Raw genomic sequence first — 7,678 nt, 5'->3', positions numbered from 1 at the left:
CACTGCCAGCAAGTGAGGTTCGCGTGGGTTAGCCTGAAATCGAGCACAATAACATACAGAAAACATGATATCAGGCCTGCTAGCAGTTAGATACATCAGTGAGCCTATCATTTGACGATAGAGCGTGATGTCGACAGCCGGTTTATCCAGTGAAGGGGTGAGTTTGGTGCCGAATGCCATAGGGACTTTGACTTTTGAATCTCCCATCATGCCAAACTTTGCTAGGAGAGTCTTTGTGTAAGCTTCCTGATTGATAAAGATGCCTTCGGGTCCCTGTCTTATATTTAAACCAAGGAAAAAGTTAATAGGACCCATTGAGCTCATTTCAAACTTAGTCTCCATCAACTTTCTGAATTCAGCTGTTAAGCTGGGATTCGTGGAGCCAAAGATGATGTCATCGACATAAATTTGAACTATCATAAGGTGGTTACCTTCCTTTTTGCGAAAGAAGGTTGGGTCACCGAACCTTGTTTGAATTTGGACATCTTTAAAAATTTTGTAAGCGTTTCATACCAGGCTCTCGGAGCTTGTTTGAGGCCGTACACAGCTTTATCCAGAATGTAGCAATGATTTGGATATTTTTCATTCACGAACCCAGGAGGTTGCTCCACATATACCGTTTCTTCAAGTTCTCCATTGAGAAATGCGCACTTGACGTCCATTTGGAAGACCTCAAAGTTTTTGTGAGCAGCATAGGCCAGAAATATTCTAACCGATTCTAGCCTGGCTACTGGAGCGAACGTCTCTTCGTAATCTATCCCTTCCTCCTGACAGTATCCCTTGACAACCAGACGAGCCTTGTTTCTTATGACATTACCTTCCTTGTCCATTTTGTTTCTAAAGACCCATTTAAGACCAACAACCGAAGCATCTGGAGGAGTTGGAATGAGGCGCCAGACTTTGTTCCTTTCAAACTCATTCAGTTCGTCTTGCATAGCTTGAACCCAATCAGAGTGATCGAGGGCAGTGTTCACTGTCTTCGGTTCGACTTTTGATACAAATGAGTTAAACATACAAAACTCAACTTTTGAGAATAAGGATGTCTGTTTTGCCTTCAGTTGAGATCTGGTCAGAACCTTTTCAGATACATCACCAACTACTTGAGAAATAGGATGATCTCTGGTCCATTTTGTAAGAGGAGGGTAATTCGGATCAAAGGATGGATCTAGTTCAGCGTTGATCATCTCTTCAGGCTCGGATTGGCTATCAAAATCAAGCATCATATCATCATGCTCTCCCTCAATTGATGAGTCTTGAGAGACATGAGTTTCAGGGGTTTCTTGTGGTGCTGGAGTTTCAGGCATTGAAGCACCTTCGTTTGGAGAGGCACCTTCGATTGATGAAGGACCTTCGGTTGAAGTAGTAGAGCTTGGCTCCCCCTGGACTTGTGAGCTAGGCTCCCCCTCGACAAGAGAATTTGGCTCCCCCTCGACTGAAGCATTGTTGGTTGGAGATTCATCAGTAGGCGATTCTCCTTCATGCATTCTTCTTGCAGCATCTACGACAATTTGCTTCATATGATCTATTTTGTTGTCGGCTGCCCCTGCTTCTGAGAGAGAAGCTTTTTCCGGTTCGTCAAAGAGATCCAGAAAATTCTCGTACATATTGGAGATTGAGACTGTGACTTGACTAGTTTGAGGAAAGATTTCCCTGGCAGTGTCATCTATGGCCTGTAGCTTCTTGACATAGCTATCGTCGAAGGTCACATAGTATGTTTCTTCAATCCTTCTTGATCGTTTATTTAGGACCCTGTACGCCTTTGAAGTGAGTGAGTAACCCAGAAAGATTCCCTCGTCGGCTTTGACATCAAACTTGTTGCGGTGTTCTTTAGAGTTAAAGACGAAACATCTTGAGCCAAAAACGTGGAAAAATTTCACATTGGGCTTCCTGTTGTTTAGTATCTCATATGGTGTGAGCGTGAATCGCTTGTTGAGATAGGACCTGTTTTGAGTATAACAAGCAGCAGAAATAGCATCAGCCCAAAAATATAGAGGTAAGGAAGCGAAACTTAACATAGTTCGGGCAGCATCACATAGAGATCGGTTTCGTCTTTCGACTATTCCATTCTGCTGTGGTGTGTAGGGAGCTGAGAAATTATGGCTAATTCCCTTTTCTGCAAGAAACTCTTCAAACTTCCTGTTTTTGAATTCGAGACCATTGTCGCTTCTGATGTTGCGAACGACCTTCTTGAGCTGGACTTCAATTTGCTTGATAAACACTTTCAGCTTTTGAGTCGCTTCAGATTTGAGCTTTAGAAAGAACACCCATGTAAATCGAGAGAAGTCATCAACGATAACAAGAATGTACTTGCTACCACCGATGCTTTCAATAGATGAAGGACCACACAAATCGATATGAAGCAATTCGAGTGGTTCAACAACTTTTGTGTTAATTATGGATGGGTGACTTTGACGACTCTGCTTTCCCATTTCGCATGCAGCACACAAATGCTCTCTGTCAAACTTGAGCAATGGAAGACCCCTAACATGACCTCCAGTGACAAGTCGGTTGATATCTTTGAAATTGAGATGAGAGAGTCTTCGGTGCCACAACCAGCTTTCGTCGGATTGAGCTTTTGATAGCAGACATATGGCTGGGTTTCCTTTGATGGGTTTCATGTTCAGCGGAAACATTTCACCCTTTCGCTCTGACTTCAGAATCACTTTCTTTGTCTTTTTCTCTATGATTTCAGAACCTTCATCATCGAATGAAACTTTGAGACCTGTACCTCCAACAAGCTGAGATACACTGATGAGGTTGTGCTGAAGTCCTTCCACATAAGCCACCTTTCTTATGGTAAAATCACCATTCGTTAGCATCCCATATCCCTTTATAGTGCCGAAAGAATTATTTCCAAACTTAACATTGCCACCATTTGCAAGAGATCTGTATTCCCTGAGTTCCTCCTTCCTCCCTGTCATGTGACGCGAGCAGCCACTGTCAATGTACCATTCTTCGTCAAACTGCTCGTCACTTATAACCTGCAAAGATTAAGCAGATTTAGGAACCCAAAGTTTCTTGGGTCCATGTGAGGTTTTCATGGGAACAGGAATAGTTAGAGAGATATCAACAAGATATGTTCTTTTAATTAAAGTTGTTTCATCTTTCTTTTTAATGGTGAACACTTTTATTTTGTTGAGATTAGGTTGGTTTCCTGTGGGTTCAGGCTTGGATTCATCGACCTTTCGTTTTCCCTTCTGTTCAGCTAATGAATGAGGTTTTTGAGGAAAAGTGGGATTAGCTTTAGAGCAAGATGGAGATGAATGAGTAGAAGTAGAATGACGAAAGGAGTTAGAACGAGAGAATTTGGATGGGGAGGACTTCCTTGCTGATGACTCTAGGTGACCCTTTTGCTTTTGATCGTTGGTGGGTTCAACTTTTGAGTCTTGTTCTCTTCTGACTTCAGAACCGAACCTCTGCGTTCGGTTGGAGTTGTTCTTGGAACTCGAACCTTTGGTTTCGGTTGAACTCCTTTTCAGAACCGAACCTTTGCTTTCGGTTAGAATTTTCTTGCGAACCGAACCTTGGCTTTCGGTTGGTATCTTCTTGCGAAACGAACCTTGGCTTTCGGTTGGTATCATCTTGCGAACCGAACCTTGGCTTTCGGTTGGTATCTTCTTGCGAACCGAACCTTGGCTTTCGGTTGTTGGAATTATCATTATTTTCATACCTCAGATTCTTGTCCTTGTGTGAATAGTATGCATTTTGGGAGTGCCAGAATTGTTTCCTTTCAGAAAGGTTTTTCCTGTATCTTAGGTTCCTTTCTATCTTTTTATCCCTCATCTGTTTAGGTTGATGATGAACGTTCGCTTTCCCTTTTGATGTATCCTTTGCTGATTCCTTTTGAACTTTAGGAGTTTTGCTTTGAAGCGAGGGAGCAGAGGGAATATCTGAAGAAGATTCAGTTTGTCCTGAGGAAGTGGAAGGAGTATCTGATGAAGTTTCACTTCGAGCTGTTGGCGTTGAAGGAATGTCTTCTTTAACTGAATGATCAACCTCTTGAGGAGTGTCTTTGTTACCACTTATGCTTGGTTCACTGAAATTATCAGGCTTGTTTAAGGGTTCAGGTATGTATCTCCCTTTCTTCATCCAAGAGGTTCTTTCAGATAGGCCAACGGTTTCGTTTCCATTGTCAATAGGAGCTTCCCAGAAGAACTCATCACAGCCATCAGCATTGTCTTCGTTAACAATAGCCGTGAGTTCAGCTGTCTGATGTTCGGTTACTCCTGTCACTTTGTATACCTGATTCGGAGTGGTTCTGACCTTTTGATAGACAACAGCCTTTTCTACTAATTTCGGGGACTTTTGTTGGGACAATCTAGCGAATTCCACAGAATTTTCAGAAATAAGATTTTTGTGGTTTTCAGTTTCGCTTTTCACAAATTCTGAGCAGTCAACCGTATCCTCTACAGAAATTTCACTCATGTTTTCGTCCTCGTTAAGCTCAGATGCATTTTCAACATCAATTTTATTTTCTGAGCTTACTTTGGCATTTAGAGAGTCAAATTTTTGTATGGTTTCGGTTCTCAGTTTAAGTCTATCATTTTCGTCCAACAGATTTTTGAGCATGTCCTTATGGTCTTTGGATTTAATGAAGGACTCAATTTTGTCCAGTCCGATTTGATAAGTTGGGTTGACATCATCAGACGAAATCACACTCTCACAATTGTAAGCTTCGGCATCGATTTCATCCTCCTTAAATTCTAGGAATGGTAAAATCATACGGTGAATCTTTTTGCCTATCTCACAGTCCAAATGCAGTTGAGTAATATTGGAATATAAACGTTTAGCTATTAAACAAAAAACATTTCGTTGTTTTAACAATTTCAAATTGTCTCTCTGCAAATAAATGTTTTCGTCTTTGACTTTAATTAATTCCGACTCTTTTAACTCAATCCACATACGCCGCTCCTCACTCTTCGAAGCCACCCTGCTTAATTGATCAGTCAGGTTAGAATTGGTGACTCTAGTTTGAGTTAAGCTACTATCTAAATGAGAAATTCTTGTGTTAACGTTTTTTAGTTCTTTCTCATATGAGGATGATGGTACTTTAGATGAAATAAAAACAGATTGTACCTTCTTTATCAGTTCATCAAGCTCATTGAACTGTTGGCTGAGTGGTTTGGCTGCGAAGCACATATCTTCTTGCGCTTTCGGTCCATTGCTTCCTCCATCGGTATTGTATCCCCTCATTTGAGATGCGCTTGACACCATGAAGCATTTTCCACCACTGCTTTCCTCCTTAGCCACATAAGCCTTTCCATGAGTAGGCTTCCTCACTTCTTCGTCTTCTGAGTCAGTAGACCAAACTTCGGTGCTACCGAACTCATCGTTATTAACCGAACCCTGCACAATAAGAGCATTAATAGAAGGGTTAGCGGTAGACTTTTTCTTCCTCAACTCATCCAATCTCTTCTGCAGCACAGCTTCCTCATCCTTTCCATCGTCCTTTTCAGCCATCTTCTTAAGAACACAGTCCTTAGCATAGTGGTTCTTGCCACCACAGTAGAAGCAGCTTACTCCGGAATCGCCATCTGCCTTCGGTTCCTTCTTGGACTCATCAGCCTTCGGTTCACTGTTTGCCTTTTCAGAGCTATAACTCCCCTGCCAATTTCGGTTTTTGTTGCTGGGGAATCTCTTCTTTATGAACCTCTTAGGATTGGATACCATCATGGCATAATCCTCAGTTGTGAGGTCATATTCTTCCAAGTTGAGCTCTTCATCCTCCATCACGGCTTTACTTTTAGATAGGAGGGCCAACGAACCAAGACTGGACACCACATTCTTCTCTTGAACAACAATCTTCTCTTGGGACTTTAGAATACCCACCAGTTTCGCCAAAGAGTATGATTTAAACTGTTCATGGGCTTTGACTGTAGACACTACTGCTCTCCATTCCGATCTCAGTCCGTTCAAGAAAGTAACCTTTTGTTCGATGAGCTTCCTTTCAATGTCGTGTTTGATCATCTTGCTGAGAAGATGATTGAAGCGATCAAACGTCTGGGTCACGGTTTCTTCGGCCCCTTGCCTGAATTCTCCAAACTCAGATAGAAGCAAGGTTTGGATGGAGTGTTCAAGATCTTCGTCTGTTGAATACAGTTCGCGAAGTCTATCCCACACTTCCTTCGCCGTAGTGCAAGAGCTTACTAGTCTGAATGTGTCGGACTGAAGGGCGAATCTGATCAACCTTAGTGCCTTAATATTGCACTGGAATTTATCTTTCTCATCCTGCGCAATATTCGTCACGTCCTTGAGCAAATCGTTGTAATCTTTTTGCGTCTTAATAACTCTGGATGTAGCGGAATGAGAGAATGGTCCATTGATAATGGCTTCCCATATGAGAAAACCATTGTCCTCCGATCCAATCACGTAATCTTCAAAATGATGTGCCCATACTTCATAGTCATGGGTGTATAAGATTGGAATCTTTGTCGTCGAACCAATGCTGTTGGAAATATTAATAGGGTTTGATTGCGTTGCGTCCATAATGATCGTAATAACCTGTTCAAAGATCAGACTTGTAATAAAGCAGATTAGGGCAAAACAATAAATACTAAGATACGTCAATTAAGATGACGGCTCAATAAATATCGATGATTGCGGAAAACCCTAATGAAAATCTTTTTCACAGAAAAGAAGTGTATCGATTACACAGCCTCCTGCTCTGATACCAATTGATGAGATTAAAAAGCAATAACTTTTAATCTATAAAGATCGATTAGATCGTGAACAGGTATATGAATATGAAACTGCAAGAACACAATATAAATAACAAGACAGAACGCAATAAAAAGAACAAACAGCTTGAATCAAACGGGTTGAATGATTAAACAAAATCCTTAGAAGAGCTCGATTAAGAACATCAACTGTAAAGGATTGGAAGATTACAAGAGAACAAAATTGTAAACTCTGAAACGCTCAAACAGAAATCTTGAATCTTAAATCTTAACCTAATATGCATGCAAGCGATAACTTATATACTATACATAAAAGGCTCTCGGTTGGACAGGCCCAAACCGGAGAATACTAGGCGAATCTACGAGCCCAAAAGACGCAATACAAAACAGAACTTCAGCCCAACACTTTGGATATTCAATCAAATGTTTCAGACATAATTGCGAAGGTGACCGCTCTTGAGACTTCTGTAGCTCGGCTAAACACCAAAATTGATGAAAAGGTGTCCGGACTGGACTACAAGCTAGACGCCATTCTCCAGTCCTTATCAAATCAGTCCGGACCTTCCGTGGATGTAAGAGAATCTCTACTACATCAACTGATCTCCATCCAGCTCAAACATTCAATTGAAGAAGTTAAAGCAAAATATGATGCTTCAGTTGAGCATTATCTCGACACCATCACCATAATGATCAAGGTTGATGATGACTTGGTTGCTGCTACCAATGATCTCATCAAGCAGACCCATGTTCGCCATGAGAAGTAGATTCAAAGGCTGGAGAATGAAATCAAGAAGAAGAAGGAAATGAATTTGATCATCCAGCAAGTCCTCATCAAATTGCTCCGATCCACCTAGAACATTGTTAATGTTCCGAATCGCAAGTTTGATGAGATGCTTGCTGTCCTTGGACACATGTTTGATCATCTCTCCTCCCAAGCGCCTACTTCCGAAGCTTATGATGCTCTCACTCGTCAACTCAACACAAGTGTTCAAAAGGTGTTT

Source organism: Lactuca sativa, chromosome 7 (assembly GCF_002870075.4).
Source record: "Lactuca sativa cultivar Salinas chromosome 7, Lsat_Salinas_v11, whole genome shotgun sequence".
NCBI classification, from domain to species: Eukaryota; Viridiplantae; Streptophyta; class Magnoliopsida; order Asterales; family Asteraceae; genus Lactuca; species Lactuca sativa.
This window is presented reverse-complemented; position numbering follows the sequence as displayed.